General features: G+C 51.4%; 1 protein-coding gene across 1 annotated transcript in view; it reads right to left on the reverse strand.

Annotated features, from left to right (window-relative positions):
- Positions 1 to 24,291, reverse strand: part of MRPL28 (mitochondrial ribosomal protein L28) — a 413,414-nt gene extending 389,123 nt beyond the window's left edge. Inside the window, exon 1 of the mRNA XM_069647853.1 lies at positions 24,167 to 24,291. The gene's annotated coding sequence lies outside the window, so the exon portion shown is untranslated. The remainder of the gene's footprint in view (positions 1 to 24,166) is intronic.
- Positions 24,292 to 27,488: the final 3,197 nt, after the last annotated feature.

Here is a 27,488-nt window from a genome sequence, read left to right on the forward strand (position 1 = left end):
TGTTCGTGCTCTTGGTATTTGTCACCTTGTTCACAGGGACACATGTCTGTAATCTCCCTTTTAATGTGCAATGAAAAAAACCCTTTCAGAGTAACAGCCAATTGTGCTACTGCATTCTCCCTTCTTTATGTGTGCAAGTAATACTTTCAGTCACTACACTGCATGTGGGACGGGCACAGCACAGTGAAGGCCTTCAGCTTGTTACATAGCTAAGCAACAGACATGTCAACTCCTTATCATGTCTAAAATTATCAGGTAACAACTTGCAACACCGGACAATGCGTCCTTGGATCACGTGTTCTGTCGTGTGCATGCACGGCTATGCTGCTAGGGTGCTTCATGTGTCCTCAGAGGCTCACGCACAGCCCAGATACACCCCAATACATGCCTGAAGAGTGAGCCACTATTCAACTGTGCAGCTAACCCTGTACCTGCTCAGCCAGGGCAAACACAATCTATGGCAAGTGCAGGCTCTTTGTCATTGCTGCAACTCATCACCAATAAGGAAGTGAACCAGAACACAGCCAGTATGTGTGACTTCATTTCTTTTAAATTCATCTTTATGTTGTAACAACTCTCTCTGTCCGCACCTTTACACCAACCACCATACAACTTGCCTTGCATTCTCTACTAGTTTTCTCTGTTCGCATTCCACACCCATAACATTCCCCCTGCTGACATTCCTAACACCGTAAGGAGTCCCCCTTTCTTCTAGAGGACTTTATTCCCATGAACACTTTCCATATTCTAATATTACTCAACTAGTGTTGTATTACCAAGTGTGAATAGTTCAGTGAGTCCCCCTCTAGTGCTCTATATGAGCATGGGTTGACCCTCCTAGGATTGATGACGCATTGGCCCTATTAGGCATGAAGATTTGTTTGCTCTCCTTGCCAGAAAGACCATTTGTCTGTCCTGGGCTTCAAGACAAAGATAGGCCCTTCCAGGGGCCAGAAACTGATGATGTGATGCATTGGCAGGGCCAGAAACCGAAGAGAGGCCCACTCAGCTTGGTTTTGAGAGTTAAGTTGGTTTACCCAGGGTACTGCACTCATCCTAGTCTTTCCACTGCCCCTCTCTACTTTTGATGGGCTAGTTATTAGGTTAAGATGTACAACCGGGCGCCAGCCAGCATACTTCTTAATGGACACAGGCCTTCTTCCACAGCATTTACCTTATTTTCAGGGTCCACCTTCTGCACTTCTTCCTTCCTCCACCTTCCTTTTCTTCCTCAGTACCTCTCCCAAAATGTTCCTCTATTGGTGGCCTTCACCTTCCTACACCGATTTTGTCTGTACCTTTTAAACTGTTCTCCAAGTAATTTCCTCCTTTCTCTTGCGTCTCACCTTCCATCTCTCCTTTTCCCCCTTGCTAGTTTTCCCCCCTTCACACTGCTCTTCCCTTTCCCCTCATTTGACGCATCTTCACCATCCTCTCCCATCCACCTCAAGTCTTACTCTCCTTCCACCCCCTTCGCCGTCCTTCTTCCTCTTTTACTCCGCTCTTTACTGCAACACTTGTTTGCAAACTCCCATACTAGGCCTTCTACCAAAGCCTCCCTGTATAGTCCTGCCCCTTTTGATACTGGAAAAGGAAGCGTGTTAATGAATGTGCCCAAGTCCTTGTGTGCACGTGACAAAGTGATTGGCTTTCTGAGTAACTCACCATCTTCAGATCTAGCAATTTGTATCAGTTATGTTATAAATTGTCAGCTGCCAACTTGAAGTCAAGCAGCGCTGTCATGGTAGCTGCCCTACCACCACCATGGTGCCTCCTGCAGGCAGCTGCACAATAACTCTGCCAACCTTGAACCTCATCTGCCAACTTCATTGCATACCCAAGCTCAAGTAGGTCTTTTCCACAATCCATCCTGCAGACTGTGTATTCAAATGTACTTTTAGTGGGATCAAAGACAATACCCTCAGATCTTTTGGCCTTCTAATGCAGAGTTGTTCATTCTTCAAAACTCTACTAGGTCTTGAATTACAGACTGGTACCTGGCAAAGGATAAAGTGGATAGGGTAGACGCCTTGTATGCTGGCTATTATCTTTGTAAAGGTACAGCCTCCCCCTCCCCTCCATGGTCTCGTAGCTCCATTCCTATGTGTCCACCTAGATACATGGTCAAAGTTCTCTCCTTTTTTTAATGCCGGCACTCAGCTCATTGTTGTACTCAATATGTCATTCTTTTCATTGACAGTTTCATATTTTCAGTCATGTATATTCCATGAAAGTATTTATATTGTTAAAGCAGGCCTTATTTTCATGTATTATATTACTAGAGTTATCAGTTCATGGTTTAAGATTTATTATAGCCATTTAATTGGACTAAAGTGATCATAGCTGTTGGCATAATTATGGATCTGTGTGTTCAAATTGAACCTGAACTAGTTGAATTTTTTCCAAATATTTTGGACCAACGTTTCTTTAATGTCAGATTTTGGGGTAGGTTGCCCGCCACCATCTTACACAATCCAATATGGCCTGACCCCAACCCAGCATCTACCTTCGGTGGTTTAAAAAATGTAAAGAAAATGAGGGGAAGGGGCACGGGATTTTCAACCAGTTGGGAGGCGGCGTGGGGGACAGTCGACCAAAATCCATAAACCTATAATTATACAGTTAAATTGTATTATGGTCACTAATAGTCTTAATAAAAATCAGCCCCTAGGAAGGGGCAAATGTGTTTTTACTGGGGTCTGAGGGTCACTAGACCACCAGGGATGGCTTGAAAGGGGGCGGTGATCACAGCGTGATAGTTATGATTTGTTTTTGCTGGGCTGAACATAGGTAATGAATGTTTTTTGTTTTGTTTGCAGGTTTCTTTACACATGGAGCGCCAACGTTATGCGAGTAGTTTTTTTATTCTACGGGGTTGGGCAGTCTGGGAGGTATTTTGGTGGGCTGGGACACAAATGCAGGGTCAGGCCACAAACTCCCCCCATGCCAGCAAAACATTGGTGTTTCCCTGGGAGCGGCTGTCTCCCATGTGGGTTGACTGTCTGCAAGCCCAGGCTGCACCTCTGGCTGTGCTGCGTTACAGATTTTGCTTCCGGGGAGGAATGGAGACCCTGCCAGGGCTCCCCAGAACTACAGCTGGACTTTGGAACAGTCAACCCACATGGGAGACAGCCATCCAAGGTCAGGGGCATCTCCCCCACCTTCCTGGAGCTCTGGCTGGCCTGCATTACAGCTTCTCCCTCCGGGAAAGGAAAGGGACCCTGCCAGGGCTCCTTGGGACAGCCACTGTGCTCAAGGACGGTAGACCCACAAGGGAAATGAATGCCTAAGGCCAGGGACAGCACCCCCAACCGTGCTGGAGCTCTGGCTGGGTTTGGTTACAGCTTCACCCCCTGGGAAGGAAGTGGACCCTGCCAAGGCTCCCTGGAACCCCTGCTGGGTTTGTGGACAGTCATACCACACGAGGGACAGCCACGGACAGCACCCCTGACCATCCTGGAGCTATGGGTTGACCTGCATTATACAATTTCTCTCCGTGAAGGGGACCCTGCCGGGCCCCCTTTGGCTGCCACTGCACTTGGGGATGGTGGACTCACATGGGAGACAGATGCCGAAGGCCGGGGACATCACCTCCAGCCGTTCTGGAGTTTTGGCTGGGCTGCATTGCAGCTTTTCCCTTCATGGAGGTATTGGCACACTGCCAGGGCTCCCTGGTGGAGGAAAGCTGTAACAGAGGCCAGCCAGAGCTCCAAGATGGTTGGAGGTGATGTCCCCGGCCTTGGGCGGTTGTCTCCCATGTGGGTTGAACGTCCCACAGTTCAGCAGCGGTTCCAGGAAGAGTCCCACTCCCTTAGGGAAGGGGACCCTGTCAGGGCTCCCTGGGACAGCCGCTGCACTTTGGAGATAGTCACTCCATATGGGAGACAGCTGCCCAAGACCAGGAACATTACCCCCAACTACCCTGGAGCTCTAGCTGGCCTGTTACAGCCTCTCCCTTTGGGAAAGGTCAGGGACCCTGCCGGGGCTCCCTGGAAGTGCAGCTGCACTTGGGGATGGTGGACCCACATGGTAGAGTCGTCCAAGGCCAATCACCCCCGACCCCCCCTCAGGGAACAGATGGAGACCCTGCTGGTCTCCTTGAGACTGCCGAGCGACTTGGGGACGGTCAACACTTTCTTTTTCACCCAGGTAAGTACACCCACACATGAGGTACTGTTTTCATCCAGACACCTGTGGGAAGGTAGGACATGTGTTGTTAGTGGTATGTTTCAGTAGTTTCCAGGTTGGAAATGTCTGAAAATTGTCCCTAAATTTCAGACTTTGCCAGGCTTTTGGGCAATAAACTCTAGGGCAATTTCAGGCCTCTGTGGGTTCCTACGGGAGTCTGCTCTGCTGAAACACCTGGGTTACCAGTGGTTTAGCCTTTTCCATTTGCACCCAGGTAGGTGCACTCACACATTAGGTACAGTTTTTAATCGGAACACATGTGGGAATGTAGGACATTTGTTTTCTTCTCTTGGTTTTCATAACATTTTCATACATTTGCTACTGCACTTTGTTACACAACCCTTTCATTTCCCAAATGTTAACTACATGTATTTGCTGATTTAGGCACTGTATGCTTCTGTAACCTGCTCAAGTCACCTACCCTTCATAAGGTCTGCCTGTGCTCTATCAAAAATTGTATGCTTGCCTTTCCTAACATTTATTTTCCTTATTTACACATGCTAAGTATGTCTGTTTAGGCCGTCAGCATACAATTCCTGTGTACCATGGCTCAGTTTGTGGCTTGTAGTATTGCTCGTTTTGTGAAACAATACAAAAGATATGCAATTTCCTAACTGGAAAAGTCAGGGGAATGTAGCAGGACATTGCTTTCCTCAATATTCACAGAAGCCATTACCTTACAGGTCTAACCATGTCCAGCACATAGCTTTTTTAACTGTTAGTTTTTAAACCTTTCCCCAAACTATGGGCATTTTCCCTACATAGATGTAGCCTGGCCTGCACAAATCACCCTTTCCTAAACTTGGAATTTGGTCTACTTTTCAGAAATGTATGCCTTGGTCTTCCCTTTGAGCTTTCCTACCCTCCTCTTCCATTCCGTCCACGCATGGACTATTGGGAGGGGGTGGGGCGAGGGGTAAACTCGCATAGATCTCAGATGGTAACTTAATAAAAATGTATTTTTTTTGGTTTCCACTCAACCTGTTCTTGAAAGCCTGGAAAATGGCAAATTCAGCACAGCAAACCATTTCTTCCTAGCTCTTACAAGGAAACAACCACAGGCTTCTTTGTACATCATTTTATTGGAATTTTCTGAAAAAACACAAAATGTGCTCCCTTTTTGGTTATTTTCTCTAAACTAGTATTCCTAGGTGGCATTATGACCACCTACATGTGGGAAGAAAGGGGTCCAAATGTGGGTGAGATATCACATGTAAAATAAAAAGTTACAAGGAGTTGAAAGACGACATACTGAAACCACCAAAAAGGGCTTAGCATGGGGGGCGCATTGGCAGTTACGGGGTTAAAAACAAAACACATTAGCTTAAAGAAATAAATAGACAATTGGGTAATTTAGTGTTTTTATTTTGCCATGTGCTTACACTGTAAAGCAACAAATAATACATATACATGTGTAAACCAAAGATCAAATTGGATGAGCCATATGGAGTGACCTGCTTTACCTGGGGGGCTTGGAAGAAAAAGAAGCCGAACAGTGAAACATTTATGGAAAAACAGTTCTCATAACTGCATGTGCAAGAATTGGATATCAGAAAAAGTAAACTTTATTATTGCAAATGTTCACAATCTTTTGTCACAATATTTCCTTTAAGGGCTCAACAGATATCACGACTTCACACCTTCAGCAGGGGCATGCTGATACACAGTGCCGGAGGTTTGTGACGCAATTATCGATCTATACATTTGCTTTTCATAATGGTGCTGTAGTGTGAACAAGTACAGGTAAACTATAGATAACTAAAGATCTCAGAATACATTTCCAAGCTAACAATGTCACAAAAAATATGGATTTATAGGACAGTGAATTAAAATAACATGAAAAGCAACTTGCACTGCCTAAAATTAAAAATGTGATTAGACTGGAATGAACTCAGAAACACTTTACACTTTTCTCAAGCACACCTGGCACTTTTTGAATCTGTTACACTCTTTGCACTTTAGTCTGGCATTTCCAATAGTTACGATTTGCCTTGAAGTAATATGGTTCTGCTTTGACTTTATGATGCATTTTGCACACAACACTTTTATAAGAATGTACAATGGATTTATATGTACAAGGCAGTTTTGTCCGTATTTAACATCAGGCATTTACCAAGCGGAGTGGCTGAGCAGGAATGTACAAACAGAATTTGGCTTGTAGATATTCTGCCCCCATTCCATAAAAGGCATGATGAACTAGACATTAGGCCTTGACCTGAATGGGCTTGGCCATGGGTAGCCAATGAAGATGGTGCACAAATGGAGTAATGTGAGCACAACTAGGTGTGTAAGTGGCTACTCTGGCTGCAGAGTTCTGCAGGACCTGAAGGTGCCATAAGAAGTAGACAGTTTGTGCCAGAAATAGGGCATTGCATTGGTCCATGGAGGACATAACAAGGAAGGACACCACAGGGGGCACATAACTGAGAAAGGAATAAACAAAGAACCTTACTATGGGGTTTTCAGTTGAAGATAGCCCCTTTGACATACTGGACTTATCAGAGATTCCGCAGACAGAAAAGACAATATATTTACCCTTAAAGATGGCCAAAAAGAGGAGGTCCAAAAGGCATAGGAAGGAGGGCCCAACACCTCAATTGTTTCCCCTGAAACAGCTATTACCCATCCATGCACCCACAGCTTCGAGACAGGCCCTAGACCTGGTTGCTGTCTCGACAAGAGAGATCTAAATGGACCAGGATCTATGTCATCTGTTAAGAATAACTTTGGAAGCCGTGAGAGCAGATAAGCTTGGTAAGAGGTTTCACGTACATGTTACACAAAACCTGGAAGATGGAGGAAATCTGAGGGACTCCACAGCTCAAGGCAGACAGCACAGAGTGAAAAGGGGGGATGGCAATCGACTGTTCGGTTAGAGAGCAACAAAGAAAATCAGGAAAGAACAGCACCAGAAAGGCCGGCCCAGATGACCATGGTCAACAGTATCAAAGGCGGCAGATAAGTCAAGTAATAAGCACCGACGCTGCCCAAGTCGTGCAGCCAAGCCACATCAACGTTGGAGACCAGCACCCCCTGTGTGCCATGTCCTGGATGAAAAGTTGATTGAGAAGTGAGGAAGAAGAAAGATTACTCAAGAAAGGGCAGACGAAGGCTTCAAGAAGCTTCATAAGAAGATTCCAAGATGGCCCCCGTGACCACTCCACCATGAGGAGCGCGCTACTCCCGGCCACCCGAATAAGAAGCAATAAGCAGCGTTAAAAACAAGACCCTAGGGCAGCAAAAGCAAAGGGGACGACCCACAATCCGAGTGGTCCCCAAGAAAACTCCAACTGGAGCTTTTGGGGGCAGAGTGAGCGGACCTGAGGCCGCCAGCAGCGATGCCTGTGTGGGGACTGGCAGCCGAGCCGGAGGAGATCAGAGAGAACCCACGTGGGTGGTGTAGAAGATGCAAGGTGCCCATTCAGTCACAGCAACATAGGCGAGACTGGGAGTGTGAGCGGACCACCGCATATCCCCAGCGGCCGACCTGGGGGAGACAAAGCTGCCGGACCAGCACGCCCACGGGACGCAATGGCGCAAGCACCGCAGTGCGGAAATCCAGCAGAGCCGGCGCAGCACGGACACCCAGCTACAAATGCGAGGGAGCGGTTAGTATTCCCCTGAAATCCTGTGCCTGCCTCTGCCCCATACAGCAAGCCCAGCTCCACGTGGCACAGGGCCCCCATGAGCTGTGATGCGCCCCAACTGGCGGAGGGTAAGCAGGAATAATTAAGGGAGTTGGCAGCCATGAAGCAGGCACACGCAAGACGCTCCCCTCCCAAACAATGGACAGGGAGGTTTATGAAAGCATCTGCCCCAGCACACCATAACCTACACTTGGATGGGGACGCCCTACAGCAGGAGACCCGCAGCATACCCGGACCCAGGCAAAGGCCTAAGCCCATACCATTCCGCAACATCAGAGGCAAACTGCAGTAATATAACAGTGACAGCACTAAGTCTCCTGGAGCACCCACCCGCTAACGGCCAAGGAAGGAACCCGGGGGAGGGGTGGGCGGTGCATGCTCCCAACCCCCAGCATTTGACTCTGCAGGAGAACGCTGCTTCGCTCCACCGTCCACCCTTATGAAAACTAGCCCTGCCATGCAAGATTAACCAAGAAGGAACCTCCAGGGGGACAAGAGAGTACTTGCTCAGGAGCGGTGGGAGCCCAGGGGCACCCCAGGAAGAAATTCAAGAAGCTCATGGGCTTCTTGCCCAGTGTGACACCGCGACCTTGACCACTTTCACCTTTGAGCGCACTAGCCCCACGGCCCCCAGGGGGCAACAAACCCAGGCTCTAAAGGGGAGCTAGACCCCCACTGCACACAGAAGGGAGAGAGAAGCATCCCCTTCATACGGAACAACTGGCCAATACCCGAGGGGCCAAGAGGAACCTCAGAGGCTTGGGAAGAAGCCCCCTACAGTAAGGTGCAGGCAGGCACTCGCCATCACAAGGCAATGTTGCACAACAAGCCCAAGGAGGCCAAAAAGCGCCCCTCAAGGGCCAAGAAAACAGGAAGGGACCCTCCAACAGTTATGGAGAAATGAGGGGGAAGCCCCAGAGGAAGAGGATCCAGCGGTGACAGGGAGGCAGCAGTCAGAGGAACCCCTGAGGCTGACACAGGGGCAAGAGGTCACGAGTAAGGTGCTGCAACAGTGCTTTAAGGCATTCAGTGACCAAATGATGGCTACCCTTCAGACACAATTAAGCCTAATACGCACAGAACTTGCACAATCCCTGCAGGAAATCGAAGGCGACAGTTGAATTGATACAAATGAAAACACGATTCAAAAACTCAAACACCCGGAAGATAGATGTATTATGGAAGCAGCAGGTGGTAGCGAAACACAACCTGGAGCTCCAAGCCAAGGACTTGGAGAACCACTTGCGAAGGTCCACCATCAGGGTGAAGGGGCTGCCTGAAAGTGTGAGCGATGCCGACCTCAGGGAAATAATGCAGCACATGTTCAAAGATTTGCTGCACATGGCTGGGGGAGAAATTCTCATAGATAGAATTCACTGCATGGGTCCGCAGCGAGAAGAACCTGGGGCCAGGCCAAGAGAAGTGGTGATGGCTTTACAGCAATACGACCAAAACGAATCGATCCTCCAAGTGGCTGTAACGCTCACCTGATTCCCGCAGAGGCGCCGGTCTTGAATGGGTGAATGCCGTATCTTCAAAGGTGATGTGTAACACATGGTTGGCTCTTTGGGCTGGACCTCTGTGCACTGTATGTCTGACTCGAAGAGTAAGATGTCTGCAGATAGAAAATATGGGATTAATGAACTTGGGTTATTGGGGTGCCACTCTCCTCCTCCCTTTCTCTTCTCCTGTAGAACCCCAAAGGTTAACGCCCTCACCTTAGGTAAGTGAACGCCGAGCTCTCCATCTGCCTCGGGGCAGGGTGCCGTAACCAGTTTCTTCACTGGATAAGGGTGCAGGCCTCTTGACCTCAGAGGACTGCTGTCCGTCGTTAACTGCACGAACGGTAAGTTCTGGGCACTTCAAATGTCTTAAAAGTCTTTTGTAATGATATCTCTTGTTTTGCAGGGTTCCGGCGATGGCGGATGGCGGGCTGATGAGAGTTGAGGATCGAACCCGCGTGAGGAATAGAAGCACCTGGAAGCACGTAAGTAAGCGCTTGTAGCCTGCTTCACGATGCGCACTAACTGTCCCTTTTATTTTGCAGGTACAAGTTCGGAGCTTTAGAGAAGCTGAAGGGTGCTGGAATACCCACTGGATTCGGCATGGGAAGGAGTAATGGCACGTGAGTAATAAAGTTGCCCAATGTCTTTAAACGCACCTTCTTTTGTCTTTCAGATGCGGGATGCAGAGCCGAAGGCCTCCGGAGCGTGCAAAGAGCTGGTAAGCTTTTGTCTTTCAGATGCCGGAATGCAGTGCGAAGACCTCCGGAGCATGCGAAGAGTAGGTAAGCCTTTGTCTTTCAGATGCCGGAATGCAGCGCGAGGCGTTGGTGACAGCCGATGGACCAGGTAAGAGATGCGCTGCCACTGAAGACCGTAGTGCTAGCCTGTTCTTTCTTTGTCTTTACAGGTGCTGCTGAAGACTGGATTCCAGGATGGTAAGCCTTTGTTCCCTTAGGCCCAGGATCAGAAGCAGAAGACACGATGAGTGTTCTGCTGCAGAGAATGCAGAATAACACAACGCAAGATTCATCCATCGGGTGTGGTTTAAATAGCCTCCTGTAGTGCTTAGGTGTCTCCTTCCACAGCCTCGCCTAGGTGAGAAAAGAGTTCCTGCTTTCCAGAAGAGTTCCAGTGTTCTGAACCTAGGGAGTGGCTCCTGCCCCACCCAACAGGAAAAGTAGTCCCAACAGAAGAGGATCAGGGGCTCAACTGGCAGGTAGGTAAGCAGCATGGTCTGCTGCAGGTAAGTCCACCCAAGCATTATGAGCCCGGCGCTTCCAGCGCTGCGACTGGGCATCTTTATGAGCCTGGTGCCACTGGCGCCAGGACAGGGTCCAAAAGGTCCCAATTGGGACTGGCTGGCACTCGGAACCGGGGTTATGGGTCTGCTTCCAAGGGAGTCAGGCAAGTCCTGATCTTTTGGAAGCAGAGATCATGACAGTGGCAAGGAAAGCAACCCTGATAAAGGTGAACAGCGCCGTCATAGAACTTTTCCAGGACCTAGCCAAATCCATACTAACAATGAGGAGGCAAATGGGCCCAGTGACCAAAGCCCTTACCAAAGTCCAGATAAGATCCAGGCGGACATTCCCCTTTGGAAGGATCTTGAAGTGGGAAGGGCGCCAACACCACATAACCACATTGGATGAGGGTCCCTATCACAAACGGGGTTCAGCGGGTTAGCTGCACCTGACTGCGAAGGGAAGACAAACGATGATCAGTTCAGTGTAGCGCGCGTGCAGCCCCGGACATCTAAGGCCATCACAGACCTGTTATTGATCAATCTAGTGTGAAATGCCACTGGTCCCTCTAAGAAGTTGAACACTGACCACTGGGGGAGGGGAGTGGGGGGTTGCATAACTAGTTAGCATGGAGGAGTCTCGTTCGATATAGGAATTAACCAGACAAATCGCTCCACCAGCTAAGAATGGCCATGCACCACGACCCACAGAATCGAGAAAGAACTATCAATCTGTCAATCCTTTCCGTGTCCGGGCGAGGTTTCCTGGTGGTGCCCTTTCGTCAATTCCTTTAAGTTACAGCTTTGCAACCATACTCTCCCGGAACCCAAAGAAGCTGCTCAGCGGGTCATGGGAAAAATGCAGCCAGATCGCTAGTCTGCATAGTTTATGGTCGGAGCTACAATGGATCTTCGAACCTCAGACTTTCGTTTTTGATTAATGAAAACATTCTTGGCTAATGCTTTCGCTTTGGTTCGTCTTGCGCCGGTCCAAAAATTTCACCTGTAGTGGCACAATACGAGTGCCCCGGCCGTCTCACGGCCCCAGTTCTGAAAACCAACAAAATAGAACCAGAGTCATATTCCATTATTCCTAGCTGAACACTCACATTATTTCAAAGTAAACACTTCAGAATCCCCAGGACACTCAGGCAAGAGCTTCATGGGGGCGCCAAGGGGCAGGGGCAGGGACAGGCGGTAGCTCACCTCGCGGCGGTCCGCCAGCTGGATCCCAAGATCCAACTATGAGTTTTTTAACTGCAGCAACTTTAATATATGCTATTGGAGCTGGAATTACCGTGGCTGCTGGCCCTCCAACTGGTACTCGTTAAAGGATTTAAAGTGTACTCATTCCAACTACAGTGCCTTGAAAGAGCCCTGTATTGTTATTTTTCGTCACTACCTCCCGGAGTCAAGAGTGGGTAATTTGGGCGCCTGCTGCCTTCCGTTTCTAAGGCTCCCTCTCCAGAATCGAACACTGATTCCCCATTACCCGTGGTCACCATGGTAGGCACAGAATTACCATTGAAAGTGGACAGGGCACACATCCAAATGCATCGTCGTCGTCATGTGGACGTGCGATCAGCCCAAGGTTATCTAGCGTCACCAAAGGGGCTGGCGAGCCGGTCTGATAAATGCACGCATCCTGGAAGGTCTGCTCTCGTCGGCACGTATTAGCTTTAGAATTACCACAGGGCGATCAAAGGAACCAGAACTGATTTAATGAGCCATTCGCAGTTTCACTGTACCGGCCGTGCGTACTTACACATGCATGGCTTAATCTTTGAGACAATCATATGCTACTGGCAGGATCAACCAGGTAGCCGCACCTGCTGGAGAGTGGCAATGGGGGGCTGCACGCCCGCCTCAGAGCCGACCTTCGCACCCTCTGGGTCTGTCTGCAGGACCAGAGCATCAAAGAGCGCCCCCCAACGCGTGCGGGTCGGTTGGACAGGTCAGTCACACGGGCGGCACGGCCTGCTCTGCCACGTGATGGGTGGGAGGGACAAGGCCAGGCTCAGGCACAACTTGAAGCGGTAGGGGGTTTTGCGACAGAGGGGGTCAGCACCCCACGGAAGGTGCGTTCCGAACTGCTGGAGAAACATGCTTGGTGGAGGAGGGGCCGTGTTGTGGCTTGCAGGGGGACCACATCCACTCTGATCTGACCAGTTGGGAAATGCTAGGCTGCTCTGACCACTGGGGAGCTGCTGGGCTGCTCAGCCATTGCTCTGCTCAGTGGGGAAAGCCGCCCACACGAGGGGGCCCTCCCCGAGGGGAGCATACCATTGCCACGGTCCCAAGGCAGGTGGAAGCGAATTGCTTGAAACAGCCGAGGCTTGCCAAGCAGTCCAACCCTAGATGGACCAAGTGCACAAAATCGATCCCATGGAGTGCTCAGAAGAGTGCCCCCAGCAGGACAGTCTCTGCTGGAGGTGCGGTAAGTTTCGCCACAGACCCCGGGTCGGGCAGCGAGAACGAAGAGGAGCACAGACAGGTCCCCCTCACCCAGTCTATTAGTAATCCGGAGGAAGGTGACTAAGCTTTCTTGTAATTTGTGTACCCAGAGTCACAGAGTGGGACCTCTCGGCAAAAGCGTCCGGGCTCCTTATAGACCCAACTGGAGAAAATGTTTAAATTGACAGGACTTCCAGAGCAGCCCAGCCATCTTTTCCTTGCAGTCATTTCTATTGCCAACGACCAGATGGACGGGCTAGGAGAGTGGCCATCTGGTAGGGCAATGCATTCCAATGGGCCTGGAGAGGAAGGGCCTTTGGCCCCCGCCTGACAAAGGATCGGCAGGTCCCCAAGGGCATGGGCCAGCACCAATGGTCATCTTGGAGATCTGGCCAGGACACCTTGGAGCTCCCCCCTCCACATTAAGAGGTTTCTCGCCCGCCTTGAAGCTTATCCCTCCAGTGAGGGACAGTCGACCCACACGTGGGACAGGCGCCCAAGGCCGGGGGGGCAGCACTCTCCTGGAGCTCTGGCCAGGACTGCCCTTTGAGCTTCTCCCACCACATTAGAGCCTTTCCCTCCGGGACTAACCCACAAACACTTTGGAACTCAAGGCCAGCAATGGTGAGTGCATTTACCCCAACATGGAGGAAAGGGACCTGCTAAAGTCTTGGGCTTGACCCTTGGCTGTGGTTCCTAGGTAGGGACAGTGGGAATCTAGTTCATCTATTCATGCGCGTCACTATTAGATGACAAGGCATTTGGCTACCTTAAGAGAGTCATAGTTACTATCGCCTTTACCTGCGCTTCATTGAATTTCTTCACTTTCTGGACATTCAGAGCACTGGGCAGACATCACATTGCGTTAACACCCACCTCAGGCCTTCAAAATGCTTCATTTTAAATAAACAGTCAGATTCTCCTGGTCCACACCATTTCTAAGTCAGCTGCTAGGCATCAACCTAGGCAGAACGTCAGGCCCGAACCCTGGGAGGGGAACTGAGAGAGGCGACCACTGCAGCTGTGGCGATCCACAGGCAGGGCCTGGCTTGCAACCAGAGTCAGCGCCGCCACCCGGGAGGAGGGGAATGAGACACCTCCTCCAGCCGCGGCACACGGCCTGCCCCGCTACCCAGCCCGACCGACCCAGCCCTCCGAGCCAATCCTTATCCCGAAGTTACAGATCTGACTTGCCAAATTCCCTTACCTACATTGTTCCAACATGCCAGAGGCTGTTCACCATGGAGACCTGCTGCGGATATGGGCACGGCCCAGCAAGAGATTTACACCATCTCCCCCAGATTTTCAAGGACCAGCGAGAGCCCACTGCACGCCGCCGGAACCGCAATGCTTTCCAAGGCTCGGGCCCCCCTCTCAGGGCGAACCCATTCCAGCATGCCCTGCCCTTCACAAAGAAAAGAGAAACCCCCTTAGCGGATTCCTACTTCCATATGTCCAACACCACCTTTACTGGGGTCTGATGAGCATCGGCATCGAGCGCCTTAACTCGGCATTCGGTTCATCCTGCAGCGCCAGTTCTGCTCAACAAAGTTGCCCACTGGGCACTTGCATTCAATGCCTGGCTCCACGCCAGCGAGACGGGCTTCGTACACATTAGGTTGAAATCATTTTTGCCCCAAGAGCTCTTATCATTCCCTTTACCAGATAAAACTGTGGTTTCCGTGTGCCAGCTATCCTGAGGGGAAACTCCAGAGGGAACCAGCTACTAGATGGTCTGCCCGGGCCACAGTCCCGCAATGGCATCCACCGTTCCAGGCGACCGACCTGCCTGCCATGTTGAATCCTGTGGGTGGACTGCACAGACCCCACCAGTTTACACCTCTACGGTTTCACGACCTCTTGAACTCTCTCTTCAAAGTTCTTATCAACTTTCCCTTACGGTACTTGTTAACCATCTATCTTGCGCACGTGTTTAGCCTTAGATGGAGTTTACCACAGGCTTTGGGATGCATTCCCAAGCAACCTGACTCCAAAAAGACCTGATCCCGGCATGCCAAAGTCAGCTACTGGCCTAACACCGTCCACGGGGTGAAACTCGATCAGAAGGACTTGAGTCCCCTGACCGATGGCGGGGAGTCGATCTTCTATATGCCACATTTCCCACACCTGCCGTTGAACGGGGATTCGGCACTGGGCTCTTCCCTTTTCACTGGCCGTTACTGAGGGAATCCTGGTTAGTTTCTTTTCCTCAGGTTAGTAATAAATTCAGCAGGTCACCACATCTGATCTGAGGCCGTAGTCGGGGGGGAGCACAAAGCTCAGGGCAGCTGGCCTCAGGCCTGTACGGGGGGGGGGGTGGTGTTAGGCAGAAACCTGTGCAGTTCCCTTTGGGAACACTACAAAACATTTAGGACTTCAGGTGTTAGCAGTTAACCCACTTGGTAGCAGTCTATACCACCCAGATTTACCTGGTAGCTGTGGCTGAGCAGTCAGACTTCCCTCAAGAAGAGTTGGCAGTATGCAAAGTATACACAATAGGCACTCAGATACAATAGCACAAGCAAACACTGACCAGAGCTTTGGTATCAAAGTATATAATTATTTATTTAAACACACACTGTTTGAAACACTCCAGCACTCTTATTTGTAAAACACTCTAAACACAGTTACTATTATGATATATACGACCCTTATTCCTTATCAGACAAGTCTTAGTTAACACCACTTATTTCCAGACAGAGGTGAGCGCTTAACTATAGATGGCACTCCAATAAGTTCATGAAAAAGGGAGGGAAAAAGGCAGAATATGTAAAGATACAGCGCTCTAAGATTTAGGAACACTTTTAGCAAGGCAGAAGAACAAAAGTCACTGGTGAGCCAAAGTCCATAGGCTGGGCCCACTCTTAGAGAGAGCAGAGCACAAATGCACCCAAGATCGCAGTTACACTAGGCTTTGAAAGTCTTGCAGAGAGTTCGAAAAGAGTTTAGAGAGGCTCAGAAAAGTTTAGCCAGGGTGTCCCAGGCTAACCCAGGTTCGAAAGCCGGGGGCTAAATCTACCCCGTACAGTCGGTGGCAAGGGAAGCCAGGCGGAACACAGTACCTTAAGTGGGAAGGATCCTCCAGCGGTGGCAGTTGTTCCTGGCAGCGGGTGCAAGTCTCGGCGTCGTCCAGAGGAAGAGAAGATCTTGACTTGGAGGAAAAATGAAGGTCGTTGCACTGCCAGGGAAGAAACCAGCCGCAGAGTTTTCCGGTTAAAGGTATTACCCTTTATTTTGCGGTCGTGGTAAAACGTGGTATTCCGGTTGCCGGGGTGCTTGACACAGGCAAGGCGGCCACGAGATGCGTCGGGAAGGCGAAAAGACGGTGAAACTGGTTATCCCCACAAGTCAAAGGAAGAAGACTCTCTGGCGGGAGATCTCCTCTGTCGTTGGGAAAAGTGGTGAGACGGTTCAGCAGGGCTCCACCGGTGGTGTCGTTGTAGCAGGTCGGCTCAGCTTCTCCCTCGTCGGATTCTTAGGTCCTGTGGCGACTTCTGAAGTTCCAGTCCCCAAAGCCCTGCTTTTTTTGCAGAAAACCCCCATTCACTCAGCCTAGCTGTCACTCAAACATGCTAAGTGGTGAACCGGCCGGCTCACCACTTGGGCCAATCAGGACGGAGTGCGACTTGAGTTGCCTAGGCAACTCAGTCCAGGGTGCCTAAATCCCCCTCCACCCCTCCTAAGTACCCCAGACACAGTGGCACCACTTTGGAGGGCTTCTGTGGAGAAGCCCGCCAAAAAGTGGACCAAAGGGCTCGACTTGGGTTGGAGTCAAAGAAGAGAACACAAACGCCATTTTAGAACCGAGTTTTGGCAAAAAATACCAACCGGAGAATTAATAATAATTAAATAAACCGGCGGTATGTTCGAGGCTATCGTAATTAAATAAATAAAGATAGTAGCCTCGAAAAATGGGAAAATCCCATGGAGAAATATTCGCGGTTGAATATAAAAAGTAGTATCCACTGCCACCAGCCAAAACTCGATCAGGGGTGACGGAGACGTACCCCCTCGACTAACAGACCCCGGGACAATCGAATTGCCCCGGCCAATACGTCCACAATATGATGGTTTGTACTGGTTCTGTTCAGAATTCAAGACTAGTAAAGTCAATGGTGACTTTACATGCCCTGGGAGACAGTAGTCAGTCCCAGGGTATGGAGTCTATACTGGGGGGTCACTATGACACCCCTGTGGTACTGCACTGAGGGTGCTGTGTAACACACATCACAAAACCACATGAAGCCCTATGGAGTAAAAGACCCCATAGCCCATTAAACACATCTAGAGTCAAAGGAACACACTCAAATCATGTCCAAGAGTGAGGGTAAAAGAGTCTCACTCTTGGCAGGAGAAAAAAATAAACCCCAAAAATCCAGCAAAGCTGCTGGGGGACTCACTAGGTTAGGAAATTCAGCCTAAACAGAGAATTCTCCCTACAGGGGGGTACTCCCCAGCCCTGTGCCTCTGGTGCAGCAGAGTGTGCGCTGTCCCGACCTGCGGCCGAAGCCCACATGGTCGCAAGGCCGGTGCTCCATGGCCAGCCTGCGCCGGTAGTCGCTGGACACCAAAGACAGCCACACACAGCATGGCCGGGTGCAGGAGAGGCAGTCTGTGGCGAGACAGCCCAGCGCCCTGTCCAGCTCGGCCGAGACCATTGTGGTTTAACCTCGATGCCCGTTGTATAAGACTGCTGCGCCATGGCTCAGGGCTCGCGCCATGGCTCAGGGCTCGCGCCTGGCGTGCTGGGCCCCTGTCTGCCTGGGGAAGCGCTCTGCGAGAAAAGTCGGCTCCTGGCTGCCCCCATTTGGGGCTTCCCTGCTGACCGGGGTGCGCACACCAATGCCCATCCACTGGCCGGTCAGAAAGTGGAGTGCATGGCCCCGGCTAGTGCAGCGGCCTGCTTGGTGACGAGAGGGGGCCGCACAGGGCTTCCTTTCTGGTGCATGGTTGGGGACATCCCCAGCAGGTTAACCCAACCCTGCCAGGTGTCCCCATCCATCTGCTGGGTTGCGGTCCCCCCAATGGTGGAAGGGAATCCCTGCTCTCCGGCGCCTGGTTGCCCCCGCACCCCGGACCTCTCTGCGAGAGGTGCCCCAGGCTGTGTGAGTGCACGCCTGGGATGCAACCGAGGTCCGGCTGTGGCTCTCCCTCCGGCTGCTCCGCTGTTCATGTTCCTTCATGCCCCCATTCACAAGCAGATACCCCAGCCCTACATGTCCCAATTCACACTCAAATGCCCCATTTCTCCTTCCAAACACATTTTCAAGATTCAAATGCCACCTACTTCCTTACCCACATGCCACCATCCCTCCCTACGAACCCACAGACACCAACATAAGTCCCTCCATACCTACACCAAGAAGCTCCACCTCTCAGAGCCACACCCATATGCTTCACCATCTATCTCCACACTCACACTCAGATGGCACCATCCACCCTCTCTCTATACTCACACCGATTACCCCATCCGTTCAACATACACATGCTCCCACCCCATCCCTTCAACATACACATGCTCCCATCCCTCCCATAAACCAACATCCTTCAATCTAGACATACATACCCCATTCCTCTATTCAAACCCATATGCCCCCCTTCCTTCCCAACAGAGTGCTCCAGCCCTCACTGAGATCCAAATGCTCCATCATTCCCTGACATGCCCCCATCATATGCCCTGTCCCACCATTCCAGATCAACAATGCCCCCCTTCCGATCCAGACTCCACCAAGATACCCAATCCCTTCAAGACCCATACAATGATGCCTCAACCTCCCCTCCTCACAGCAAGATGCCCCATCCCTCCTGACCAATGAGCACCCATCCCTCCCACTAGACCCACACCAATGTGTTCTATGCCGCCCGTCACACCCACAACAATGTCCTCATCCCTCACGACCCACACCCATATGTCCCCTCCCTCCCTCCAGATACACACCATGTCCCTATCCCTCCCTCCAGACCTGCACCACTGTGTACCTATCCCTCCCTCCAGACCAGCACCACTACGCCCCTTCCCTCCCTCCAGACTCGCACCACTGTGTCCCTATCCCTCCCTCCAGACCCACGCCACTGTGTCCCCATCGTTCTCTCCAGACCCACACCACTGTGTCCCCATGCCTCCCTCCGGACACGCACCACTGTGTCCCTATCCCTTGCTCCAGACCTGCACCACTGTGTCCCTATCTCTCCCTCCAGACCCACTGTGCCCCATCCCTCCCATCAAGCCCAAACCAATGTGCCCCCACCATCTCCCTCCAGAGCCACACCTAGATAACCCATGCCACCGTCCAGTCCCACTATGCCCCATCCCTCCCATCAAACCCACAAATATGCCCCACCCCCTCCCTGCAGAGCCACACCAATATCCCATCCTACCCTCCCAACCCACACCTAGATGACCCATGCCACCCTCCAGACCCACACCAATGTGCCCCATCCCGCCAGACCCACACCAATGTCCCCCTCTCCATCCATTCAGACCCCACCAAGATGCCCCATCCCTCCCTCTAGACCAATACCACAATGCTCCATCCTCCCTCCACATAGCAAGTTGCCCTATCCCCTTGCAACAGATGCCCATGTGCCGATCCTGAATCACATGCAGATAACCCCAGCCAACCCCCTCTAAAACCAACCATCCTAGTATGCCCCATCCCCCAGACCCACACCAATGTGCCACATCCCCTCCTTCCAGACCCACACCAATAAGACCTATGTCTCCGTCCCTCCCATCAAACCCACACCAATGTAGTCCCGCCCCCTCCCTCCAGAGCCACACCAAGATGCCCCAACCCACCCTCCCAACCTACACCTAGATGACCCATGCCACCCTCCAGACCCACTGTGCCCCATGCCTCCCAAAAACATACTGATGTGCCCCCACCACCTCCCTCCAGAGCCACACCAAGATGCCCTATCCCACAATCCCAACCCACACCTAGATGTCCCATGGCCACCCTCCAGACCCACTGTGCCCCATCTCTCACTCAGAAAACACACCCATGTGCCACATCCCTCCCCCCCAGACCCACACCAATGTGCCTCACCGCTCCCATCAAACCCACACCAATGTGCCCCGCCCCCATATCAAACCACACCAATGTGCCCCTATGCATTGCAGAACCCACCAAGATGCCACCATCCCTCCATCCATACAGCAAGATGCCCCCATCCCGCCCTCCAGACCCACACCTAGATGAACCATCCCTCCCCCAGTCCCACAATGTGCCCCCATCACCTCCCTCCAAAGCCACACCAAGATGCCCTGTCCCACCCACACCTAGGTGACCCATGCCACCCTCCAGACCCTCTGTGCCCCATCTCTCCCTCCGGAAACACACCCATGTGCCCCATCCCTCCCCTAGACCCACAGTAATGTGGTCCCACCCCTTCCCTCAAGAGCCACACCAAGATGCCCCATCCCACCCTCGCAACCCACACCTAGATGACCCATGCCACCCTCCAGATCCACTGTGCCCCATCTCTCCCTTCGGAAACACACCCAGGTGCCCCATCCCTCCCCTAGACCCAGACCAATGTGGTCCCATCCCCTCCCTCCAGAGCCACACCAAGATGCTCCATCCCACCCTCCCCACACCTAGATGGCCCATGCCACCCTCCAGACCCACTGTGCCCCATCTCTCCCTCCGGAAACACACCCATGTGCCCCATCCCTCCCCTAGACCCAGACCAATGTGGTCCTACCCCCTCCTTCCAGAGCCACACCAAGTTGCCCCAACCCACCCTCCCAACCCACATCTAGATGACCCATGCCACCCTACAGACCCACTGTGCCCCATCTCTCCCTCCGGAAACATGCCCATACGCCCCATCCCACCACCTAAACCCACACCAATGTGCCCCCATCCCCTCCCTCCAGAGCCACACCAAGATGCACCATCCCAACCTCCCAACCCTCACCTAGATTACCCATGCCACATCCAGACCCATTGTGCCCCATCTCTCCCTTCTGAAACCCGCCCATGTGCCCCATCCCTCCCCCCAGACCAACACCAATGTGCCCCACAAAACCCACACGAATGTGCCCCCCCACCAACTCCCTCCAGAGCCACATCAATATGCCCCATCCTACCCTCCTAACCCAAACCTAGATGACCCATGACACCCTCCAGACACACTGAGCCCCATCTCTCCTTCCAGACCCACACCCATGTCCCCCATCCCTCCCCCAGACCCACACCAATGTACCCCAAACCCACACTACTGTCCCTATCCCTCTGCTCAGACCCACACCATGTTCCTATCCCTCCCTCCAGCCCTACACCACTGTGGCCCTTCCGCCAGACCCACACAATGTGCCGCTTCCTGCCAGACCCACACCAGCGTGCCCCTATCCATCCAGACCCCACCAGGATGCCCCATCCCTCCCTCTATACCAATATCATAATGCCCCATCCTCCCTACACAAAGCAAGATGCCCCTTCCCCTTGCAACAGATGCCCATGTGCCGATACTGAATCACACGCAGATAGCCCCAGCCAACCCCCTCTAAAACCACCCATCCTAGTATGACCCAGACCAATGTGCCCCATCCTCTCCTTCCAGACCCACACCAATATGCGGCCATCCCTCCCCAGGCCAATGTCCCCGTCCCCCCCATCAAACCCAAACCAATGTGCCCAGCCCCCACATCAAACCCACACCAATGTGCCACAAGACCAACACCAACGTGCCCCTATGCATTGCAGACCCCACCAAGATGCCACCATCCCTCCATTCACACAGCAAGAAGCCCCCATCCTGCCCTCCAGACCTACACCTAGATGAACCACCCCCCCGTCCCACAATGTGCCCCCATCCAAAGCCACACCAAGATGCCCCGTCCAACCCACACCTAGATGACCCATGCCACCCTCCAGACCCACTGTGCCCCATCTCTCCCTCGGAAACATATCCACTGTCCCCCATCTCTCCCTCGGAAACATACCCGTGTGCCCCATCCCTGCCCCTAGACCCACACCAATGTGCCCCATCCCTCCCATCAAACCCACACCAATGTACCCCACCCCCTCCCTCCAGAGCCACACCTAGATGACCCATCCCACACCTAGATGACCCATGCCACCCTCCAGACCCACTGTGCCCCATCTCTCCCTCCGGAAACACACCCAGGTGCCCAGTACCTACCCCCAGAGCCACACCAATGTGCTCAATCCCTCCCATCAAACCCATACCAATGTGCCCCCACCCCCTCCCTCTAGAGCCACACCAAGATGCCCCATGCCACCTTCCCAACCCACACCTAGATGATCCATGCCACCCTCAAGACCCACTGAGCCCCATCTCTCCCTCTGGAAACACACCCATGTGCCCCATCCCTACCCCCAGACCCACACCAATGTGCTCCATCCCTCCATCAAACCCATACTAATGGGGTCCCACCCCTTCCTCCAGAGCCACACCAAGATGCCCCATGCCACCCTCCCAACCCACACCTAGATGACCCATGCCACCCTCCAGACCCACTGAGCCCCATCTCTCCCTCTGGAAAAACACCTATGTGCCACATCCCTCCCCTTAAACTAACACCAATGTGTTCCGTCCCTCCCATCAAACCCATACCAATGTGCCCCCAGCCCCTCCCTCTAGAGCCACACCAAGATGCCCCATGCCACACTCCCAACCCACACCTAGATGACCCATGCCACACTCAAGACCCACTGAGCCCCATCTCTCCCTCTGGAAACACACCCATGTGCCTCATCCCTACCTCCAGACCCACACCAATGTGCTCCATCCCTCCATCAAACCCATACTAATGGGGTCCCACCGCTTCCTCCAGAGCCACACCAAGATGCCCCATGCCACCCTCCCAACCCACACCTAGATGACCTATGCCACCCTCCAGACCTACTGAGCCCCATCTCTCCCTCTGGAAAAACACCTATGTGCCACATCCCTCCCCTAAACCCACACCAATGTGCTCCATCCCTCCCATCAAACCCATACCAATGTGCCCCCACCCCCTGCCTCCAGAGCCACACCAAGATGCCCCATGCCACCCTCCCAACCCACACCTAGATGACTCATGCCACCCTCCAGACCCACTGAGCCCCATCTCTCCCTCTGGAAAAACACCTATGTGCCACATCCCTCCCCTTAAACCCACACCAATGTGCTCCATCCCTCCCATCAAACCCATACCAATGTTCTCCCACCCCCTGCCTCCAGAGCCACACCAAGATGCCCCATGCCACCCTCCCAACCCACACCTAGATGACCCATGCCACCCTCCAGACCCACTGAGCCCCATCTCTCCCTCCGGAAACACACCTATGTGCCAAATCCCTCCCCCTAAACCGACACCAATGTGCCACATCCCTCCCATCAAACCCACATGAATGTGCCCCACCACCTCCCTCCAGAGCCACACCAAGATGCCCCATCCTACCCTCCCAACCCACACCTAGATGGCCCATACCACCCTCCAGACCCACACCCATGTCCCCCATCCCTCCTCAGACACACCAATGTACCCCAACCCTCCCTGCAAACCCATACCACTGTCCCTATCCCTCCTCCCAGATCCACACCACTATGTTTCTATCCCTCACTCCAGACACACACCAATGTGCCCCCTTCCTCCAGAACCACACCAATGTGCCCCATCCCACCAGACCTACACCAGCGTGCCCTATCCAACCATTCAGGCCCCACCAAGATGTCCCATCCCTCCCTCTAGTCTAGACCAATACCATAATGCCCCATCCTCCCTCCATAGCAAGATGCCCCTTCCCCTTGCAACAGATGCTCAGCCGCAGTCGACCCCTCTAAAATCAACCATCCTAAACACACCCTCATGAAAGATTAAATTACTCTATTAGTCCCCTTTGATCAGTTAAACACCACAATTCACTGTGTCCCTGTTCCTTTTCTTAGCCCTCCATACCTTTCATGATGAATAGCTGAACGTGATTTTTAAAATAAATGTAATCCCCCGCTTCCCTATGGAAATCTGGTGGTTTGCAGGAACGTTCATGGTATCTCGGAAGAAAATGCTAATTGTATTTGCAGCCAGCCAGGCGCACACGGATTGCAGCTGCTGCTGCAGCCTGAGCCTTGCCCAGACAAGACGAAGTCCGACGCTCCAGGATCTCATAGAAACGTACCCGGTATTCAAAATAAAATGCCCACTACAAGCCGAAGGCATTCAGTGCACTTGCACCGGCAGCCGCAGCTTTCCCGCTTCCCGAATCCCGCTGCATCCCGAGCAAGAAAATGCCCCGGAACCGCTTCATTGCTACGACGGAAATCGCAGGGATGACATCACAGACCACGTGATGAAGAGTGGGCGGGCCGTTGCTATGGTCCTTTTCTTGGATGGGAACTAGTGGGCATTTTCTTCGGGATACCAGAACGTTTCTTCAAGGACCCCGATGGAGCATCGGACTATGTCTTGTCCCTCATGTCATTTTTATGAGCGGGAACCCGGAAGGCTCTGGCTCCCGCAAGAGCAGAAGCAATCTGTGTGCTCTTGGCTGGCTGAGAATACAATTTGCATTTTTCTCGGGATATCGTGAACGTTCCTGCAAACACCCGATTGAGACGGGGGAGCGGAAAATTACATTTATTTAAAAAATCTTGTTCAGCTATTCACCCTGAAAGGTATGGAGGGCTGAGAAAAGGAACAGCAGTGGATGGTGGTGTTTAAGTGATCAAAGGGGGCTAATAGAGTAATTCGATATTTGATGGGTGTTTTTAGAGGGGGTCGGCTGGGGTTATCTGTGTGTGGTTAGGGAGAGGACATGGGTCATTATGGTATTGGTCTAGAGGGAGGGATGGGGCATCTTGGTGGGGTCTGAATGGTTGGATAGGCCATGAATGGTTGGATAGGCGCACACTGGTGTGGGGCACATTGGGTTTGGGGAGAGGGATGGTTCATCTAGGTGTGAGTCTGGAGGGCAGGATGGGGGCATATTGCTGTGTGGGTGGAGGGATAGTGTCATCTTGCAATGAATGGGGGCACATTGGTGTCTGTCTGGAGCGGCATCCTGGTGTGGGTGGGATGGGGGCATCTTGGTGTGGCTCTGGAGGGAGTGGATAGAGGCATGTGGGTTTGACGGGCATATTGGTCTGGTGGAGGGATGGGCATCCTGGTTTGAATTGGATGGGGAAATCAGTGTGGGGAGGGAGGGGATGGGGGCACATTGGTGTTGGTTTGAAACAGGTATGGGGCATCTGTTGGTCTGGAGGGTGGAGTGGGGCATCCTGGTGGGGATCTGGGGAGGGAGGTATCTTGGTGTGGGTCTGTGGGAAGGTATGGTGGCACGGTGTAGGGATGGATTATTTAGGTGTTGGAGAGGGCAAGATGGGAGCATCTTGATGTGTTGACAGACTGATGGTAGCATATTGGGGGGGGTCTGCAATGAATGAGGACATATTAGTGTCGGTCTGGAACAGGTATGGGACATCTGTTCTGGAGGGTGGGATGGGGCATTTTGCTGTGGGTGGGATGGGGATATCTGTGTGCATCTGGAGAGTGGGATGGGGCATCTTAGTGTGGTTCTGGGAGGGATCTTGTTGTGGGCCTGGGAGGGATGGGGCACATTTGTCTGGGTCTAAAGTCTGGGATAGGGCATCTTGGTGTGTGGAGATGGATATCTTGGTTTGAGTCTGCAGCGCAGGATGGGGCATCCTCCTGTGTGGAGGGAGCATCATGGTATGGGTCTCGAGGGGGGATTGGTGGCATCTTGGGTCTGGAATGGAGGGAGGGTGCATCCTGGTGTGAATCTAGAGGCCTGGTTTTTTATTTTTTTTATTTTGTTGTATATGGTTTACAAGAAACCTTTACAAAAAAAAGACTTTAGGAAGTAAAAAGACATTCATTACATTTAAATTTCAATTATACTAACAAACATTAAAACATAGATCCAATTTCCAGTTAAAATTTCCAGAGAATAACGGACAGATTTATATTTGAAAGGTTCAGTGCAAAGTACAGTGCAGTATTAAAGAATATACCGACATTAACATTTTTTAAAAATTTTCAAAGTTCTAAAAAATTTCAAAAAAACAAGCATAATCATAACAGGCATAATCATAACAACGGGGCATATAAATCTAAAGCTTTGATAAAACCAGCCACAGCAAGTCCATCCTTAATATTTGAAATAGAGAGACACTGTGACCAGATCAGATTGTCCACCCCCATTTGCCCCATTACATTAAAACGACCTAAATATTTGTCCCTTAAAGAAATCAAAGCAGTACAGTCTAAAAAGAGATGCCGAGCAGTTTCAATCACCCCCAGAGTTTTGCAAAAACGACAGATAGGATCTACATCAGAATACTCCTTCCTTTTATGTAGAACTTCTCGAGTCGGAAGGAGATTCCATCTGAGTTTAATGAGAAGGGAGCAATAATATCTGTTGGGAAATTGATTCAGAATAAAAGACAACTGGCCTCTTTTCTTATGGTCAAATTGTAAATCTCTCAGGGAGGAATACAAATGTAATTTATCAATAGTGTTACTCCAGTCATGACTGAAAAGACACTCCTTGACCTTGTTGGGATTTGTTAGTAGGGTGTCCCTATCAGACGAAATATCCAACAAGGTCTTGTCACAGAGATCACTAAAAGCGTTAAGATATAGATTCTGGACTAAAAGTCCCTGAGAAGAAATCATATGGCCCACATCAGCATAAAGGGTATCAGGTTTAGGAGAGAGCAGAGCTGAAAAAGGTGAAAGAACCCTCCAGAGAATCCTGGCTCGGAATGAGACTAACCCTAGTTCATACCTAATAGCCGCTGTTGGAATGGAATTTGGCAGTTTTAGAATTTTCCTCCAGTAGATACCCTCAAGAGAGTCCCAGAAAATCAAAAGTGCCGAGTAGTGGCGTTCCATTCCATACAGAAGCTTTGGAGTAACCTTACTCTTAAAGAAATCTACTACAGGCTTAAGGGAGAACATGCCATATTTATTGTCTAGTCTAAGGGATTGGGAGATGAGTGGGAGCAATTTGTGTCTAAGAAATCGTCTAAGTTCGATCGCCGAGGGTTGGGCCAGAATCAGATAACCAAGATAGACGATTTTATTTGCTCTAATTATATTTTCACCACCTATTTTCCATACTTTGTTATTCCCCATTCTCCCCTTTGAGAAGACCATAGTACGGGTTTTGCTCGGGTTAATCTTAAGCCCATTAAGAGTAGCATATTCTTCAAATTTGCAGATGAGCCTCTGCAGGGCCACTTTAGTTTGATCGAAAAGAAGAAAATCGTCGGCATAAGCCAACCATGAGAGCCTCAAATCCCCTAGTTTAGCACTCACCATGCCTGCATTTCTCAGATAGTCACCAACATCAGCCATGTAGAGGATAAAGAGACATGGAGCTAACGAGCAGCCCTGTCTCACCCCAATACGTGTCCTTATCCTTCTGGAGAGGGTTCCTGCCAAGTCAAGCCTGATATGGACTCCAGAGTTTTCATACA

This window comes from Ambystoma mexicanum, chromosome 2q (genome assembly GCF_040938575.1).
Source record: "Ambystoma mexicanum isolate Mex_15411 chromosome 2q, UKY_AmexF1_1, whole genome shotgun sequence".
In the NCBI taxonomy this organism is placed as follows: Eukaryota; Metazoa; Chordata; class Amphibia; order Caudata; family Ambystomatidae; genus Ambystoma; species Ambystoma mexicanum.